Here is a 21,344-nt window from a genome sequence, read left to right as displayed (position 1 = left end):
CCGTACTGTGATAGCTGATGCAACACGTGGGGACCGATTCTTCGAGCACGTGTTGTCGGTAAGTACACCGTGCTCTTCTCGATCGCTGTCCCTCTTGCTAGCAGCTCGGGGCGGGGGGCGCTGGTCCTCTTACGGCCCATAAACCACTCTCGTTACGCCGCATAATTTAATTCATCTTTTAGAGGAATGGGCGTAATCCATCCAAACAACGCTTTGGAAATTGGCCCACTGTAAAACTGCCCTGCTAAAAAGCCCTCCCTAGACCCCCTGATTCGTACGAAATTATCAGCCTGTTTCGTGCTGCCTTTTTTGGGAAGGTGATCTGAAGGAGAGGGCGTCGGCTGGTCTTGCCTCTCCCATATCTTTTCAATCGGTCTCTGGGCAGACTCAAACCGCTTTTCCAGATCCCATTCTCACAACTGGTCTTCTCCGGCCGGGCTTGGATGTTGAGATATGCCATGTGTCGCATATATGGGCTGTTCGCTGATCTATGTCTGCTGGGAATGGAAGGGGGTTAGCGTTTTGTTCTGTCCTGTTAGTGCTCTTAGACATCTCAGGGCCTGTCGATACCATTGACCATGGTATCCTTTGGAATCGCCCTGAGGATGTTTACCGTATCGGGAGCACTGCACTCCAGTGGTTCCGTTCTACCTCTCGGGTAGATTCCAGATGGATGCAGCCTGGGGACGTTGCTCCGATAAGATCTTTTCTTTCTTTCTCCCTTTTTTTTTTTCTCTTTTTTTTCTTTTTTTTTTTTTTTTTTTTTTTTTTGGGGCGTTTTACATTGTGTCCTCAAGGAGCCATCTCGTCCCCATGTATTTAACATTTACATGCAACATGGGAGAGATACTGGAGACACGGGGCCGCGTGTTATCGTATTGACTATGACACCCAACTATGCTTCTCTGTTTGCCTCCGACTGATGCATGACCAGGGATGGCATCTCTCCTCTCGATGCCTGTCTGCGTCCAGTACAGTAAGGGCTGGATGAGGGAAAACAGACTCAGTCTGCATTCCCTGAGGAAAACGGAAGTACTCGTGATAGGTTCCCCTGGCCCATGGATGGCGGTGGTTCACCTGTCTGAACGGGGTCACGCTCCCGCTGAAGGAACTCTGTACGTAGTTTGGGGTGCTCTTGACTCGTCGCTCCATTTACATTCAGGTGGACGCGACAGTCAGGAGTGCTTGTTATTCAGCTTCGGCGGAACGCCAACTGGTCCCTTCCTGTACCGGAGGAACCTGACAGGTTGTAATGCTTCTGGCTTAACCCTCGTTTGATTTCTGCAACACGCTCTACATGGGGCAAACCCTTGTACCCTTCCCAGAGCTACAATCTAGTTGCAGATCATGGCAGCACGGGACTGCGTCACTGGCACGTCCAGGCCAGTCACATAACACCGGTCTCAAAGCTCCATGGCTGCCTATTCGCTTCCGGGCGCACTTAAAGGTGTTGAGTTATTTACCTATCAAGCCCTAACTGGGCTTGGGCCCAGGGTATCTAGCGGACGCCTCTCCCCATATATTCCGCCCCCGCACCCTCAGCTCCTCTGGACAGCTGCGTTAAGCGTGCCGAGGCAAGGTTAATATCTACATCAAAGAGGCCTTTACCATCTTGGCCCCTAACCTCTGGCCACTGCCGCACACTGTCGCGCCTTAAAAGAACGTTAAGCTCTGCAGTTGCAGGACTCAAAGAAAATGTGGGGAGGGGGGAAGTAATTCAGAAGATGTAAGGGGGGAGATACACAATCATTATTGCTAAAACCTGCAGAATTACTTTTTAAAAGGTCTGAAATGATACATTGTGACTGCCTAAATACCCTACCTAAAACTCTTAATACCTATCTGATCATGGAAGCTAAGCAAGATCAGCTCTGGTTAGTACTTGGTTGGGAGTCTGCCAATGGATACCAGGTGTTGTAGGCAAAAACCACCCCTGAGTATTCCTTGTCTAAGAAAACCCTATGAAATTCATGGAGTCACCATAAGTCAACCGGCAACTTGGAAGGCACATTCACAAACAATATTAATATGCAAAGAAATCCTGTAGCACCTTTGAGACTAACGGAAAGAAAGAAACTGGCAGCATAAGCTTTCATAGATTTAAGTCTATTTCCCCAGATGCATTTGGGGAAATAGACCTAAGTCTATGAAAGCTCATGCTGCCAACTTCTTTCTTTCAGCTAGTCTGAAAGGTGCTACAAGATCTCTTTGCATACTGGTTTTACTAACACAGCTATATCTTTGAATTCTAACACAATATTAAGTTCTCGTTTTCAATGCTAGCAAGTTTAGGAGAATATTCTTCAAGAACAGAAGAGAAACAGGATGTGTTCAACAGCTATTGCAACAACTAATGCAACTTGTCCTACGCCAGTGTCTGCTGCATATTGGATTACAGCTTCCATTATCCCCAGTCAGTGTGACAATTTTTGGTGGATTAGGGTGACGGGAGTTGCAATCCAAGACATTCGAGATGGGAGAAGGGGAGGAGGGATGCAGTTCCTCAGAGAGGCCTTCCACAATGGAAGAGACTGCATTTCTTCTTATCTTTTGGACAAATGCCAATCTGTTACTTCCATGAGAGCTAGGCAGTACATTCACTCTGCATTTTAGTAAATTATCCAAGGGACTTAATCCCATCCCTAAAATAGGTTCAGCACCTTGGACAGCCCTTTTAAAGTACAAGATGATCAAACTTCTGGAAATCAAGCCTTATAATGAACAATTTAGAGAGATGGGTGTGTTTAACCTGCAGAAGAAAAGACATAGAGGTGATAAATTATTTGTTGATGTATGTCTTCAAGTTGTTTTCAACTTATGGCAACCCTAAAATGAACATATCATGGGGTCTTCTTGGCAAGATTTATTCAGAGGAGGATTGCCCTTGCCTTCACTTGAGGCTGAGAGCATGTTACTTGCCCAAAATCTCCCAGTGGGTTTGCATGACAGAGCAGGGATTTGAACCCTGGTCTCCAGAGTCATAGTCCATTGTTTAACCACTCTACCATGCTGGCTCTCTGGTATCATCTTTGGTATGATAGCCACGTTTAAATACCTGAGGGAATAACATGCACAAGCTGGAGTGAGCTTGCTTATTTGCTGCTCCAGAGATTAGAACTGTCTAGTAGCCACTGATTACTCTAAGCTCCATGCATTTACCTAATACCCCTTTAAAGCTTATCCAAGTTGGCAGCCCTCAAAACATCTCATGACAATGACTTCCATACTTTAACCATTCATTAAAAATAATAATAGTAATAGAAGAATACAAATAGGTTTGGTGGGGGAAAAAGAAACATATTTTGAAACACAGATTTTAGACTCAAAACAAAGTACTTCATTTTGCATATGAGTCATCCCCTGCTCCTTGGTGGATTGTCATCCTAAAATGAAAGTTGATTCCAATCTATCAGAGGCCCAATTGCCCAACTAGGTGCAATCTATCAGCAGCCACCTGTGTGCTCACCTGATAGCCAGATAAGCATAGGGGATTTGACTTCCCAACCTCTACCTCCTTTCTTGAAACATTTTAAACTATTGTGAATTGGAGTTGTCAGTCATATTATCTGTATCTAGTTGTTGTTGTTGTTTTGTTATTATTATATTTATATTTATTTGTATCCCACTTCCCCCCCCCCCAAAGATTCAAAGTGGCTCACAATTTAAAAGAACAATGCAATTAAAAACGTACAAAAAGTGAACATTAAAATACAATTAAACTATTTACAATATTAAAACAATTCACCCACAAGTTAAAAGAATAAAATGCAATCGTTGTTGCTGCTGCTGCTGCTGCTATTGTTGTGTGCTTTCAAGTCATTTATGAATTATGACAGCCATAAGGTGAACCTATCATGGGGTTTTCTTGCCAAGATCCATTCAGAGGAGGTTTGTCATTGCCTTTCCCTGAGGCTGAGAGCATGTGGCTTGCCCAAGATCACCTAATGGATTTAAAGGCCGAACTGGGAATCAAACCCTAGTCTGCAGAATCAAACTACTAAAGGATTTAAAACACTTAAAAACAATTCAGTTAAAACAATACAACACACCATAGCTCATTTTTAAAAACTTTATCTTGCTTTTATTACAGTTTGCCTCTGTATTCACCAATTTTGCATCTATGGATTCAGCCATCCATGGCCTGAAAATACATATTTTTAAAAAATTCCAAAAGACAACCCTTGATTTTACACAAGGGACACCATTTTACCATGCCCTTGTATATAATGAGACTTCAGCATCCACAGATTTTGGTATCCATGGAGAGTCCTGGAATCAACTCCAACAGGTACCAAAGTCTCACCATAACAGCATTATGCTAGTGGCCTAAATCCAGTTGTTAATCCTATTAGAGTAGACGTCCTTGCCTCAAAGAAAACCTGGTAAATCAGTTGTCATAATCCATATGCATGATTCTGTTATGTTGGCATGATAATATGATGCTAATAGGGGATGAAGATTCAAGGGCATGGTAATATGGTGATTTAATGCTATATAGTATGTTGGCTATTGAGAAGGGGCTATTAATTATGTTAAATCCAAGCCTGGGAAACAAATGGGGGTGGGGGTGGGGGTAGGATAGCTGCCATGGATCTGAGCTGTGAAACACAGATGATCTTCTTCCTGAAGGGAGATGAAATAATAACACAGGAGGGGAAGGAGGCAATATGAAGAACCCTTTGATCTGGATCAAAGGAGAGCAATTGGGGTTGGAAAGGGGGGCTGGAGGATGGGAATGTATTTGCAATGGTTCGAGGGGGGACTTTTTCAGTTCTGACACTGAACCTGGGATGGGGAACTTTCTGTCTTGATATCCAGAATAAATCTTTGGTTTCTACTAGACTACGATGCTATCTTGGCTATTGGGAACTGGGTCCTCTGATCCTGAAATCAGTAACCACATTTGTACATTCTATTGACTCAAGGGGCCTATGTTAGTTGGGAACAAACTAATTGGATTTAAGCTATGATTGGTTGTGCACCATTCTCTAATCCTTATAGAATAATGATACATGAAATTAGAAATGCTATTTACATTTGTAATGGTATTTAAAAATTTAAAAACACAACATTGCCTTAATTTAAAGGCCAATACAACTCTCGCCTCCAGCAGTATCCTTTGAAGTCTATGTTTAGATCATGGAAATTCTATAATTGCAACTTAATGCTTTTTATCACTTCCAAGTCAACAGAGTTCCATTAAGTAAGGTAGAAGATAGAATATCTAAAGCTTTACAGAAATGCCTGTTTTCAATCATTTTATTTAAACTATTTCAGTTTCCTGGCATCCTCCTAAGATCCAGGTTCTACCTGAAAACAGTGCTGTTCATTGTTTGTTTGTTATAAAATCTATAAAAATATAAATACTTTAAATAAATAAGATAAAGCACATTATGACCTGGGTTACTAGTTTCCCTTCATGTCTGTTTCCAGAAATACAGAAACATGGACAATCTGGATTAACATTTACATTTAAATATGTATGCATTTACATACACTGTGAACTTCAGTACATATGTTTTAGTCAGTTCTCATGCACTCCTACGGATCCAATTTACCTACTGGAGAAAACCATTAGTATTCACAAACTGAAGGACAGTCATTTGTACTGGCTTCAAGTCAAGAACTCTAGCTTTCGGATTTGGCAAGTGAAAAGTGAAGGGAATACAATATTTGACTGGTGCCAGGCATATAAATTGTTGTGTGCAGAGATGTGGCAACAAAAAGGAAAGTGGCCAGTGTCTTTAGGCAAATGGGAAATGAAAGACATTTCATGTTAATAACACGGGAAAACTAGATAGTAGTTATCAGTGTCTAAATCTGTTCTTAACTGAAGAGGAAGGCATAATTTGAATTTCACATAATGTGAAGATAATGTTGGAAGGAGGCATCTCACAAGAATGGGAACAAGCTTACCCATCAGTAACAAACATAGACTAAATTTCTGTTAATAGAGACATTTCAAAATACATACTTTGGAGGCAGTAATTCAACTGATAAAAATTCATGACCTCACAGTAAGACAGCAAAAACTGTGCTTCATCTGACAGTACCACTTCAAATGCAAATGAAAATGGCAGACATTCAGAATATCATAAATGCCTTTCGTCCATCAGTTGTAATGTGAATGCTGATAAAACGTTCATTACCCTATGGGAGAGCCTGATAATTCCTTCTCATAGGTGATACCTAGATTGAACATATGAGATGTTAACTATGGAAAATGGCCTTCAGGTTTCTGGAAATGTCTTTTGGTTCAAACCGTTGAACCTGAATATATCCAAGACAGGCTAAAATGAAACACATAATTCTACAATGTTTTCTTTGGCTACCTGTTGATTTGTTAGTTCAATTCATGGTAGTCATTCTTATATCTAAAGCCTAAAATAACTTGGACTGGCTTCTCCCATATATTTCTCCTATACACTGTATTCACCATCTGGTGTTGTGGTTCAGGACCTTTGGGTCTGAATCGAAGATGCACAGGTGCAAGAAACAGGGCCTTTTCCGTTTTGGCACTGGCAGTGTATAATACCCTCTTAAAGAGGCCCATGTGGCCCTTCAACAAACCCCTTCTGGTTCCTGCTGAAAAAAAGATCCAGGGCTTGAAGGATGCCTTTTGGGCTGAAACAATAATCTGATCTAATTGCTACTTCAATTAGTGCAAAATTTCATAATGTCCTTTTTTTGCTAGAATTTTGATTATTTTATGTCTTTTAGTAACTTTTGTGTTCTAGTGAAAAAGTAGTAGATATAATATGCTAAAAGAAACAAGTTTACAGTATTTGTATCTGCAGGACTGGTATCCATGGTTTCACTTACCCTCATCTAAAAAATTATGTTCTCCTGAGGCATTTTCCAGGTCCTCCAGTGAGATTCTATGGTATGCTTCTGGCAGACGTTGACCATAAAGTCATGCTGGAGGATTGAGAAATGCCTAGAGAGGCGTTCTTTCTAGGAATCTCTAAGTCCTTCAGTGCAACTCTTTGGGTTCTCTATTATTTGTGGTTTCGTGTTTCCAGTGTAAGTCTGAGAACCTATCCTCCATAGATACAGAGGTCGTACAAGAAGGTCTAAATTCAACATGACACCGGTGCATGTGAATTAATTTTCTTCCTTTCCTATCCCTGCTCCAGATCTGAAAGCTGACTGAAAATATTGTCTAGCTCTCTGGAAGAGGTTTCTTGGGGATACTTGAGGACCTGCAATGCTAAGGATGGATTATGCCTCCCATCCACCTGTGCTGAATTCAAACATTCCACCAGTACACTCCCTGTATGGGATATCAAGCCTTCCAACATTTCACAGATGTGTGGGCTGAGGATACTTGCCATGGCCTCCCTCTTGGCTTGAGATAGTATGACTTGCCCTAGAAAACATACCTGCAACATTTCATAGATGAAATTAATAAGGAAGTACAGGGAATTACAAGAAAGCTAGGAGAAGATGTAACACTGTACTTTTGCCTGGGCCTACTGGGAAGAGCAAGATTTTGCCCCTTCCCCCTCCTCTCCCACACTGACTTAATTTAAGGCAAATTACTTTTTCATTTTGAACTCCATTTGCAGCAACTGAAGTAATCTGAGGACAAAGGGGGAAAGAAAGAAAATTGGCCATTTTAATAGCAGCTGAAAAAGTGGGACTATCAGGATTGCACCCTCCAAATCAGGACATCTGGAGGATATGGGATATAGCCATAAATAAAGAAGCAGAGATAATGATTTGTGACACTTCAACACAGTTCAGTAAGCTGATGATGGATCTTCAGCTTGAAAGTGTAAGAACAAGTCTGAAAATCCTGACTTCATGGTTGCCAAATTAACCATGAACCCCCCCCCCCCAAGCATTGGCCTGATCAACCTCATAATCATCATATGAAGCTTTTCACCGAGTTAAGTAATTCGACCTCCTTGAGAGACTGTTAAAGACATAGGAGCAAAAGCCAGTTGGTAACTCTGATTAGGTCAGGGGCTTTAGTGGTAACCAGAAACAAAGGCGGCCAAGCTTCTTGAATATTTCACTATGGAGTTAAAAAGAAGAATTTCAGCAGGGAGTATCTTTGTTTATATCTGCAATGCTACCCCCACCCCACCATTTGTCTCACTCCTAAGCAACTGTTGAAAGACCAAGTGTCTGTCTACATTACACAGTTGGATCATTTTCATGACATTTTGTCATAGTTCTGTCTTATGGAAAACAGTGTCATGGCCAGCCAAGAGCAGGTCTCGGAGGATGGGGCTCCTCCAGAGCAAGGGGTAATTGAGGATACACCAGGTGCTAATCCTGCTCCAGTACAAGAGGCAACTGAGGCTACACCAGGTGCTAATCCTGCTCTGCCAGAATCCAGCCCTGATCTCCAAGCCCCAGAGGAGGAGGCTCAGCCAGGTCCTAGTGCTGGTGGGATTCCTCTGGTGGTACAGCAGCCTAGTGGTGACTCTGGGGAGGAACCAGGCTTGAAGGTTCCGTCCGATAGACAATGCAGGGCTGAAAGTGCTGGCAGGCGCAGATCCCAGAGAATTGCTGAGAAGCAATTAGCAAATCAGCCTCAGGTGGCACAGGGAAGAGTTTCTCTTACTTAATGAGCAGAGAGACACCAGCTCAGTGCCTGAATTTATTCTGTCCTGGACTGTGGCCAGCACACACAGACACACGCCGATAAGGAAGGCAATTAACTATGGAGCTGGAAGTAGTCCACAAAACATGCAGGGAGAAAGCAAACCAAAAGCAGGGATGTAGCCAAGGGAGGGGTTTCTGGGGTCTGGACCCCCCTTCAACAGGAGGAGAGAAAAGGGCGCTTGTTGGAGCGCGAGCATGCTCGCAGCCCCAAACAAACGCCAGGGCCCACTTGCTCTTGCTCTCCTCTAGGCTTCAGGAGGAGCAGAAGTGGCACCCTGGCATTTGTTTGGGGCTGTGCATGCGTGTGCTCCAACAAGTGCCTTTTTCTCTCCTCTTGTTCCTGGCAAAGCCAGGAGGAGCGCAAGTGCCGCCCCTAAACTTTTTGCGGGGCCTGAGGGGGAGGAGTCAAAAAGCCCTGGAGGAGAGGGAGGGAGGGACAAGAGGCTGCATCCACACTAAAGAAATAACCAGGTTTGGCAGTGGTTTAACTCTTTTGTGGCTCATGGCTATGGAATTCTGGGAGTTAGAGTATGTTCTGGGGTCAAAATATTGAGGCTTGGCTCTATTCTGGCTCATGGCTATGGAATTCTGGGAGTTGGAGTATGTTCTGGGGTCCAGATATCAAGGCTTGGCTCCTTTCTGGCTCTTGGCTATGGAATTCTGGGAGTTAGAGTATGTTCTGGGGTCCAGATATTGAGGCTTGGCTCTTTTCTGGCCTCCTTTTATAGGACACATCCTACATTTCAGACTTCTGCCCAGAAGGAATTTCAAAAGTCCTCATTTTTTGTAAGATGAGCAGATGTCCTCCTTTTCTAGGACATGTCCTATGTTTTAACCTTCTGGCCTGGATGAATGTAAAAATGTCTTCCATTTTTGGTAGGATGACACACATCCTCCTTTATCCAGGATACGGCACACATTTCAGCCCAGGAGCAATGTCAAAACATTCTCCATTTTATCAGGGTGACCAGACATCATCCTTTATCCAGGACACGTCCTACATTTCTGCCCAGGAGGAATTTCAAAACATCCTGGTTTGTTCAGAGAGTGTGCCTTTGCCAGCCTTTCCTTGAGGCTGAGAGTGTGTGACTTACTTGCCTAGTGGGTCTTCTTGGTTTGTTCAGAGAGTTTGCTTTTGTCAGCCTTTCCTTGAGGCTGAGAGTGTGTGACTTACTTGCCTAGTGGGTTTTCTTGGTTTGTTCAGAGAGTCTGCCTTTGGTGACTTGGGTGTGTGCAAGTGTGCGCCTTCAAGAGGCTTTCTTGGGAGGTTTGTTGAGAGAGGGTTTGATTTTGCCATCCTCTGAGGCTGAGAGAATGTGACTTGCCCAATGGTTTTCAGGGATTTGCCTTCACCTTCCCTTAAGGCTGAGAGAGTGTGACAAGCGCTGTGATGTCCCTTGTGTGCCGCACCATTTGGACATGGTGCATGAGCCACATCATTGACACGTACCCCATGTACGATATTTAGCCTTCTCTTTTGGAGAGAATCAGATTTTCATCGAATCCTGGTCTCCAGAGTCATAGAATCATAGAGTTGGAAGAGACTGCAAGGGCCACCCAGTCCAACCCCTTTATTCTGCCTTGCAGGAACTCTCAGTCAAAACATCCCCATTGACAGATTACCATCCAGCCTCTGCTTAAAGACCTCCAAAGGAGACTCCGCTGCACTCCGAGGAAGGAGTGCGTTCCACTGTTGAACAGCCCTTACTCTCAGGAAGTTCCTTCTAGTCTAACACACAAAGCTATATCCCAACCTCCTATCCAGGAAGAATGTCAAAATGTTCTCCATTTTGAGCATGACTGAGAAACACAAATTTATATTGTTTTTTATTAATGTTTTTGGCTTTTAGTTGGGTGTGTTTTCCATTTTTGAACGCCCTACAAGTTGTCCTACATTTTGTCGTGCATCATGTCCTACATTTTTCCTACATTTTGTGTCTTGGGGGGGCTCTTAGCCTCTCAAAATGGTGGCACTTCATCTGGACCCCCCCCCCTTCCCAAAATCCTGGCTACATCCCTGCTGAAAGCCAAGCCAAAGTCAGGATAACAGAGGTCACAATAGTCAGTCCAGTCCAGGGTCAGGTCAGCCAGAAAGTAGCAATAGTCCAGTCCGATCTGAAGTCAAGAGTCAAGGCAACAAGGAGTCAAGATACAGGGAGCCAGTGCAGGCAGCAGACACACCAAAGGATCATGCAAAAAACTCTGGCACTGAGTTTGGTGTCTCTCTGCTCATTAAGTAAGAGAAACTCTTCCCTGTGCCACCTGAGGCTGATTTGCTAATTGCTTCTCAGCAATTCTCTGGGATCTATGCCTGCCAGCACTTTCAGCCCTGCATTGTCTATAGGAGGGAACCTTCAAGCCTGGTTCCTCCCCAGTCACCACTAGGCTGCTGTACCACCAGAGGAATCCCACCAGCACTAGGACCTGGCTGAGCCTCCTCCTCTGGGGCTGGGAGATCAAGGTTGCATTCTGGCAGAGCAGGATTAGCACCTGGTGTATCCTCAATTACCTCTTGCTCTGGAGGAGCCCCATCCTTCTCATCGACCTGCTCTTGGCTGGCCATGACAAACAGAGAGTTTGTGAGCGAATTGGGATTCTCGTGTAGAGAGCTCTATTCCACTCACTTGAACATCAGTTCTCAAGGTACAGGCAAACCTTGATTAATAAAGCCTCTGTCAAAGAAGCTGCTTTTTACATCTTTTTATGGGAGCCCAGTACCTGCTATTTCTTGTCTTTCATCTAGCTGGAAGGCCTTTATTTTGTCTGAGTTTTTGCAGCAACAGCATTAGGAGGAGGGTGATGGAGGACTGGAGAAAGCCAGTATTGGGTTGCATCAATACGTCTGCTGTAAACAATCCAATTAAGCTTGGTCTAGGGGGTAATTCACACTGAAAAAATAACCCAGGATGATTCTGGGTTGAATCTCCATTGTTCATACGCATCCCGAATACACCTGCTTAAGTTGGGGGGGATGCCAAACCCCCCCCCCTTAATTCTCGATAATCAATATCAGGTTTTTCCCCTGAGCTTTTTTTTTTTAAAGATCTGCATTGCCAGTAGTGTGAATACTCAATGCAAATAGACCTGAATAGACCCATGATAAAATGCTGCATGCCTTGAATGTGTCCTGAATGCATTCACATCATTGACTCCATCTTTATTCGAATGCTTCCATGTGTGAGCAACCAAACCTGCAGAGATGCACATCAATGCAGTTCCATAGTGTGAATAACAAACCTAGAATGTGTGAGATGATTTGCATTGTTGGGTTTAGCTTAGATAAGAGAAGACATTGAGGGGTGATACAACAGCCACCTGTAAATATCTTAGGGGATATCAGGTTCAAGATGGTATGAGCTTGTTTTTTTTACTGCTCTGAAGTCTAGCACATGAACTAATGGATTCAAAATGCAAGAAAAGAGATTAAACCAAATATTGGGATGAACTTTGTGACAGTAAGAACTGTTCAGCAGTAGAATAGACTGCCCCATAGAGTGGTAGATTCTCCTTCACTGGGGGTCTTTTTACAGAAGTTGGATGGCCATCTTTCAAGAGTACTTTAGCTGTGTATTCCCCCATGGAAAGGTATGGGATTAAGTGGCCCTTGGAATCCTTTTCAACTCTGCTATTCTGGAACAACCCTATCATAGATTAGGCATATGGGATGAAATTATGGATCTGCTGCTCACAGTTACTTCCCAATTTAGTTGTGAGCTTCTTTGGTGGTAAGAAAATTTTAATCCATAAGATTCTGAAGTCTAATTTGATTTACTAATCTCTTAGGGTTTCAGCAGAGCTCATTAAATCTCACATTATTTGGAACTGCTAACTGTATCCCTTTGTTTTATTGCTGCATTTAAAAACAGCTACTGTATTTAAACTTGAATTTGGCAAGAGTTTCTGTTCTTGTTGTTGTTATTCAGTGTTCAAGTAAACAAGCCCTTGCTGTAATTGACAATCATATGCATGTCGTGGTTTATCTGGCTGCATTTCCCAAATGCATTTGTTTATTTATTCACTTCATATATTGCCCAATTAGCAAATGTCTTTAGCGTGTTTATAGATATAAAAACACAAAAACAGGGAGAATTTTTTAAAAAAATGTGTGAGGAACTAAGTTTTAACTTTCAAATGATTTTAGCATCAGTTCTGTGGGATGATTAGCTATAATACTGAAGTTTCAAACTGAAATGAAAAATATTTGCTAACGTGGGAAACAAACTCAAAGGGTGGGAGTCTTTAAATTTCTTTAATTTTAACATTTGTGTGGATAAATGTTTCTGTTAAATAACTTTAAAGCTTATCTGTTTTTAAGGATCCACCTTGAGTCCAATCAAGAGAGAAAAGGTGGGATATAAATGAATAAAATAAATGAATAAATATATAAAGCTTGCACAGCTGCTTGTAACTGATGGCCAGCTGCCTTTTGCCAACACAGACCTGTTGAACTTATATTGAATAACAATGTCATAAAGCATCATGCAACTGTTCAGTGAGTCATGCTGCCACTATCAGAAAGTGCTTCCCTCTATCACTTACTAAATGACCAGATTAGATAGCAACTCCAGGTTGTTAGTTGGCTCTCTTTGTTTCTACAAAGGACAGCTAAACTATAAGAGTAGCCAAAGCTGAATCAAGAAATCCTGCTGCCAGAGGCAAGTATAGTATGTTCCTGTTCTATGAATAGAAGCTGATCACAGGCTATCTAGTCCCACATTCTTCTCCAACAGTGGCAAACTAGGTGTCTCTGGGAGCCCCAGTCAGTCACTGACATCCATTTTCTCTGTGCATTTGCCCAGGTGTAGTTTTACAGCTATCAAGTCAGGAGTATCATACTTCCTGCAGTCGCAAATTTGATAGTCAACTATGCACTATGTAAAAAAAAAACAACCATCCTTTTATCACACTTCTCCCACTGTTCAGCTTCTTTTTATTTGGAGAAAAGAACAACTCCCTCCCATCCACTTTTGTCATACCATGCAAAATGTTATACATTTCTGTTATGTTCTCACCTTTCTTTTTTGTAAGCTAAAAAGTCCTAGCTATTATATCATTCCTTACAGGGGAGTTGTTCAGCTTCTTGATTATATTGGATGCCCCTTGCCTTGCTGCACCTTTTCCAGCTTTGCAGTATGTTTTTTGAGGTGTGGTGCCAAGAACTGCACACAATGTTTCCAATGTGGTCAACACCATAGGTTTGTATATAGATCTCACAATCTGGGCAGTTTTATTTTGAATTCCTTTCCTAACGATCCCCAACATGGAATCTGCTATTAAAATTATTATTATTATTTCACATCAGCTTCATGCTGGGTCAATATTTCCAGCCAGCTATTAATTACCATCTTCAAGTTGTCTCCTATGCCACCTTAAACACAGCCGACCTCATCTGATTTCAGAAGCTGAGAACTGGCAAGCCTGGTTAACTAGGGACCTTATCACACGTGTGTGTGTGTGTGGGGGGGGGGGGGGTTGCAGCTCAGATCCGCAGTCACTCCTGTTCTAGCAATGCAAAGCATGATGTTTTTCCACACCAGATCCAGAGTCACTCCTCTCTAGCAATGCAGATTGAGGTTAAGACATCATGTTTTTCCAACCTGGTTGCTTTGCTGTTGTCCTTTCGAAGTGAGGGGCAAGCAAAGTCAGTTTGATTCCAAGCCAGTCACGTGATGCAGATTCAAGCAAAGGGGAGTGAGTGCACATTGTATTACCACACCAGAGTATACTTTGAGGGTTCAACTATTCGAATTGGCACCCTTGTACATGCTCTGTGGGGCTCTGGACGCTGTCCTCCTTCCCTGCCCCCTCCTTAGCTGTCATCCTTCATTGGGGTCTAGGAGAAGGCAGGGGATTATAAGATAGGTTGCGGGGGGTCCTTGGGGCCAGGATTGGGATGCAGGGGATGATGGGATAGCTCGCTGGAGGTCCCTGGGGCCAGGATCGAGATGCAGGAGCAGTCAGGGGATGATGGGATAGGTCGTTGGGGGTCCCTGGGGCCAGGATCAGGATGCAGGAGAAGGCAGGGGATGGTGTGTTAGGTGGCACAGAGGGCAAGATGGGATGCAGGAGCAGTCAGGGGATGATGGGTTAGGTGGCACAGGGGGCGAGACTGCAGGAGCAGTCAGAGGATGATGGGTTAGGTGTCAGGGTGAAGGAGGGAAGCAGATCGGGGTCTAGGAGAAGGCAGGGGACGCAGGGGATGATGGGATTGGCTGGTTGGCAGAGAGGAGGAGATGGCATGAAGGAGGAGGAGGGGGAATGACGGAGCAGGACACAGGGGCCAAAGGGGGTGGCATCGGAGTGCTTTTCCACACCAGACCAAATCGCAGTGCCATTGAAGGCAGCCAGGAAGCGAATTCTCTGAAGCCACTTTTTCCCCGTTTTTACCAAAATAAGGGGTGACTTCAGAAACACTGCTGAAGCAATTCGTAAGGGGCTCCCATAGAAATCAATGGCTTCTGATAACACAGTCACTTTATGACATGAAACCACATCATTGGAAGTGCAATCACTTCGAAACTGAGCTGGAACTGAGCCACAAAACCACCAAAAAGCTCGGTGTGATATACTCCTAGGATTACCAAAGGTCATCCTTTTCTTTTTCAGAGCTAAAATTCCCATCCTCCAGTTTCCTAGATACAGTATGTCCTCTTTTTTAGAGCTAAAAGTTCTGTCCAGATTTGTTAAGTCTCTGGGTTTTCTTACAAGGTTTGGACTGGAAGAAGGAGGTGATCAGGTGGAAGAGTTCTGAGGAGGAGGAAGAGAGACACACTGGGTTAAAGCACAGCTAGGCAAGCCTCCAAAGCAGACAAACTCAGCCCTGTGGGGGACTCATGTGTTCCAGTTGATTTATTTAATCCAAGTTAAATTCTGTAAATGAATGAATGTATCTGTATACTTTAGGGAAAGGGGCTTGAGCAGATGGGCAGAAAAAAGCAGCTTGATCCTGGGTTTTCGGAAAGTGGGTTGAAACCCCACAGTCCACATGGCCCACTCCCAAGGCGGCCCAAACACCCATGGGTTGGCCACACATGTAGTGTCAAGCTATGTTGCATGATTATTATTTTTTGTTGCATCCCCACCATGCATCTGCACCATTGCATAAACCCAGCGCCTGTGGCCTCCAATTACCTCCCTTTTCCTGCGCAGATGCCATTCCATTAGACACCCTCCCGTATCATCAGCCATACAGTCACATGCCTGTACGTTGCATTGGTGCATTGATGACACATTGGTAAAGGACAATTATGGAAGCCCTCTATACATGCCCCCTTCACACACATACACCCTGCCCTTCTGTGGGACTGTCTGGTTTGTGTATGTTGTAATTACATTTATTGCATTATTGGCGACCTGACCTGTTTGTGTTCTTGCTTTGCTGTATTCCCACACTGGCACTGGGCTGTTTATATGCCGGTGTGATGATGTGCACTTCATTTCACTTTCCACCCATTTTTGCCTTGTGTGTCGTCTAAACAACTAGGCATAAATCGATTTGAAGTTGCTTTATTTGGGCAGTTCGGGGGCTGAGAGTGCTGACACAGGATGATAGGATTCGCATCAGATGTGCAACAGATTAGAGGTAAAATCTTTGGGGCAGTACAGACCACCCCTTTCAGGGTGGTCTGTAGGCACCTGTTTTTGGTCCGCAGAGTTGCTGCAGCAACCAAACTGCACGGCAATGCTGTGGACCAAAAAAGGAGCTTCCCATACATTGTAGGGCTCGGCATCATCTATTTGGTGTGCGCTGCCGTGCTCTACTATCGCCGTCAGGATGTCGCATCCTGGCGGTCTGTACTGGACCTTTCACAGGAAAAAGCCTAGGATTAGAGGAGAAATTTATCAGGTAACACAGAAAACTGCCTTGGGTGAGATCCTGCTTGCCATTTAGAGTCCCCTCCTCACTCCATTCCTGTTGTGGAGCAAACGTTAGCTATAAAAATATTTCAGATGTAGGCATGTGCCCATGGTTTACAATAAATACAGTTAATTACTTTTGCTAGAGTAATTGGCATTAGCATTGATTTAAAGCAAAACAAAATGGAAGAGTTTTTAGGAATCTTGTGAACCTCTCCAGAAAATGCCAGAAAAAAGTACTGTACAAGGCTTTATGATTATGATACACAGTTGCTGTTTTACTAGTTGAACAGTTTTCGTTTTAAACATACAGTGGGCTCTTTGTATCCAGGACTGCCATGCATAACAAAATCCATGAATGCTCAAGTCCCATTATATGCAATGGCACAGTGAAATGGGGTCCCTTATTTAATAATAATAATAATAATAATAATAATAATAATAGGATTTATTTATATGCTGCCCAATCACTGGGAATCTGGGCGGTTTACAACAGAGGGGATAATAGACGGTTCCCTGCCCTCAGGCTTACAATCTAAAAGACACGACACAAAAGGAGAAGGGAATGGTGGGGGGAGGGGGATCAGGTCCAGCATTCTTCTCTCCCTCTGAGGCCTGGACCAAGGCAGATGGACCGGAGGGAGGGCTCTTTTTCTTAATCGAGGCCGGGCCCGATGGCGCTGGGCCTGTCCTTTCACTCCCTCCCAGGCCAGAAGATGACAGTTGGAAGGAGGGAGGGGAGGGCTCTTCCTCTTCAGGCCCAATGGCAAAATCAAGGTTTGCTTTTTAGAAATTACATATATTTAAAATATTGTCAAGCTCTGGATAAAGAAATCCATGGAAACAGAGGGCCAACTGTATTATATTTCAATATAGCACATTTTCATTTTGTTACCAGTCTGGAAAGCCCCACAGGGAAGCGGGGAGGTCTGCGTGGAGCCCCGCGGGGAGGACGGCGCCGATCTTCATCCTTTGCCTCCTCCACCCCAGGCCGCGCGGCCCTCCTCTTCCTCCTTCACCACCATTTTGTTTTTCAAAATGGCGGCGAAGTCTCGCGCGACCTTTCCAGTCCTGGGAAAGGTCACGTGAGACTTTGGCCGCCATTTTGAAAAACAAAATGGCGCCCGGAGCGGCACGGAAATGGCAGCAATCAGCGGCAGGACTGCGCGGGGGCTGGTAGAAAGGCCTCTGCAGGCCGGATCCGGCCTGCGGGCCGTAGGTTGCCGACCCCTGGTCTAGATTGAGGGAAATTATAGTTCCACTCCATTCTGCTTTGGTCAGGCCTCACTTGGAATACTGTGTCTAGTTCTGGGCACCAGAGTTCAAAAAGGATGTTGAGAAGCTGGAACATGTCCAGAGGAGGGTGACCAAAATGGTGAAGGGTCTGGAAACCATGTCCTATGAAGAATGACTTAGGGAGCTGGGGATGTTTAGCCTGGAGAAGAGAAGGTTAAGAGGTGATATGATAGCCCTGTTTAAATACGTGAAGGGATATCATATTGAGAAGGGAACAAGCTTGTTTTCTGCTGTTCCAGAGAATAGGACCCAGAGCAATGGATTCAAATTAGAGGAAAAGAGATTCCACCTCAACATTAGGAAGAAATTCCTGATAGATAAGAGCTGTTCAACAGAGGAATACACTCCCTCAGAGTGTGGTGAAGTCTCCTTCTTTGGAGGTCTTGAAACAGAGGCTGGATGGCCATCTGTTGGGGATGCTTTGATTTGGATTTCCTGCATGGCAGAATGGGGTTGGACTGGATGGCCCTTGCGGTCTCTTCCAACTCTATGATTCCACAGTTTTGCACACACAGTGGCTTCCTTGGTTGAGCCTATCCATCTGTAATGCTGTCTCTTCCTCCTACCATCTACCTTACCAAGCATTATTGTCTTTTCCAGTGAGCCCTGCACATGAGCATAAATGTTCCCAGTCTATGTATTGTCTGGCAGATGTCTATTAATTTTATTTACAGGACAATCCTCCTATGCATTTACTTTGGAACAAGACTCATAACTTTCAGTACTGCTATTTTTGTTCCTTGTTGACTCTGTAAGCTCACACAAAAAGATACCTAACAAGATACAGCAATCCTATAACCCTTTTATGAGTGTAACTCTGTTTGAACTCAATGTGAAAGTTATTTCTGGTAGACGGGCAGGCATTCCCATGCAGGAAGTCTGCTTCTAAGGACTTGTGTACATAGTTGTAAGCTCTGCATGCATGTGTGTGTATAGATATGTGTGTGTGTGTTCCAAGTCTCCTGTTGATTTATTGCAACCCCCAAAATTTAATAGGATTTTCTAAGACATGGATTCCTGGTATGGTTTTGTCAGTTCCTTTCTCTGAAATATAGTCCACAGCACCTGGTATTGTTGGTGGTCCCCCATCCAAGTACTAACCCAGACCGACCTTGCTTAGCTTCCAAGGTTAGAATGCATTGCATAACTTTAGAGTATTTAGACCCCAAGTTCCCCATTAGTCTGTTGCACCATAAAAATATACTATAACTCAGGCTGCTGCATCCACACTGCAGAAATAATCCAGGCTGACAACACTTTAACTGCATGGCTCAATGCTATGGAATGGTGGGAACTGTAGTTTTGTGTGATATTTAACCTTCTCTGTCAGCGCCAAAACAATCTACAGTTCTCAGTATTCCATAGTATCGAACCTTGGCTGTTAAAGTGGTGTCAACTCGGATTATTTCTGCAGTGCGGATACAGCTTCAGTTGAGTTCTCTTTGCAACAAAGAAGCATAGGCTATTGCTGGGCTACAAGGTTATGCTCACTTCAGAAGCAGGAAAGCTACTTTTCTCAGCATGCTCACCCTGTATGGCTTTCACTTTTTGTGGCTTTGATTAATATATTCTCCTTAGGTACTTCTAGGTCCTACAGCGCAACTTATGGTCAAAATCTGTCTGCATTTGTACTAGAGGTCCTAGAGATTCCTAGAGAGAACACTTCTCTAGGCATTTGTAGGCCCTCCAATGCAAGATCTATGGTCAACATCTGCCTGCATTTGTGCTGGAGGACCTAGAGGATTCCTAGAGAGAATTAATTTTGTACAGTTAGTACAAAACATGGCAGCCAGGCTGATCACTGGTAAAACTAGAAGTGATCATATTATATAGGCTTGCCATATCCCGCCTGGGGGCGGGACTTTCACGGGTTGGGGCAGGTCTGCATGGTCCCGCCCCGGTTTGCCCCCGCCCCTGGATTCCCCCCCAGTGAGGCCCTGGAGGCGGCTCCGCGATCGCGGAGTCCTCCAAGGCCTCGCTGGGGCTTGGGAGACGCTGTTCCCAGGACCCAGGGAGGCCTTGGAGGCAGCTCTGCGATCACGGAGTCCTCCAAGCCTTCCCTGGGGCTTGGGAGAGGCTGTCTCCCAGGCCCCAGGAAGGCCTTGGACAAGGTTTTAAAATATAGGACCTTTTTTAAAAATTTCCTGGCAAGGAAATTAAAAAAAAAAAAAAGGTCCTACATTTTGAAACCTTGTCCTACATTTTCCCCAGTTTGGAGGTCCTTGGGGATGGCAACCCTAATATTATACCTATTTTGAAATCACTTCACTGGCTGCCTACTGGTTTCTGGGCGCAGTACAAGGTGTTGATGATTACCTTTAAAGCCCTACATGGCTTGGGTCCAGCTTATATAAGGGATCACCTACTTCTGTACAATCCACCCTGCATCCTCAGGTCCTCTGGGAGGAATGTATTGCAACCCATAAAAACCAGACTAATGGCAACCTCCCAGAGGATGTTCTCTGCTCCCAGACTATGGAATGTCAGGGATGATGGGAGTTGTAGCTCTTCACCTCTGGCTTGAACTCACCACCTGGTTGTGCACCGCGCTGACCAGTTTTGGCCAGTGGTTATAGCTTAGCAAGAGTTACAGAGAACAGGCTGAAGACCCTGACAAACTCTCCAAGCCTTCTCACTCTTGCTTCCACAGAAGTCTTCACCCTTCTTCAGGATCCAGCTGGCTCTTGTAGCTTCACCCAAGACACCAGACAACTCAGTAGTCTTAAATAAAAGATCTACTTTATTCTACTATATACAGCTCCAAAACTATCCAATACAACAATACTACTCCTCACTACTACCCACTCTACAACCCACTACTACAACCCACAAAATACATTGGGATTCATAGTCATTCTTATAGTCAATGCAAGACACCACCCACTGTTGTCTGTTTCCACCCAGTAGGCGTGTACACCATCCTCATTGGTTCTTTTGGTTCATCCTACAATTAATGATTTCATCATCTCAGCCTTGACCACTTAACAATTGTCAGGTGTGTCCAATTATCCACTTTACAATTCTTGTCCTTGGCATTCAGGACTTGTTAATTGTATTACCATTTACACCTGTGTGGTTCTCAATTGGCTTCTGCTGAGTCACTCTGACTCTCACATACATGTTTTATTTCTTTTACTGTATATCCCATGTTGCTTTTTCCTTGACATGGAACGCCTTGCCGGAGGAGATACGTCAAATAAGTAGCCCAGAGAGCTTCAAAAAAGCTGTCAAGACGGATCTCTTCTGTCAGGCCTTCCCAGAATAGTTCAGTCTAATTTCTCTACTCTCCCTACTTTACGTAACCACTGCCTCTACTAGAAAATTGCTGTCATTTGAACCGGTTGAATTTTTAAACTGTATTGTATTTAATCCTGTTTCAAAGGGGGAGGGGGTGTCTATTTACTCAAAGTACATATTATTCCAACATATTCTAGTCACGTAAGCCGCCTTGATTGCTGCAGCAGAAAGGCGGGCTACAAGAATAAAGTTTATTTTATTATTTACTTCTTTAGGCATTTGTAGCACAACTCTATGGTCAACATCTGACAAAGTTGTGCTGGAGGACCTAGAGAGAA

This window comes from Sceloporus undulatus, chromosome 4, assembly GCF_019175285.1.
Source record: "Sceloporus undulatus isolate JIND9_A2432 ecotype Alabama chromosome 4, SceUnd_v1.1, whole genome shotgun sequence".
In the NCBI taxonomy this organism is placed as follows: Eukaryota; Metazoa; Chordata; class Lepidosauria; order Squamata; family Phrynosomatidae; genus Sceloporus; species Sceloporus undulatus.
This window is presented reverse-complemented; position numbering follows the sequence as displayed.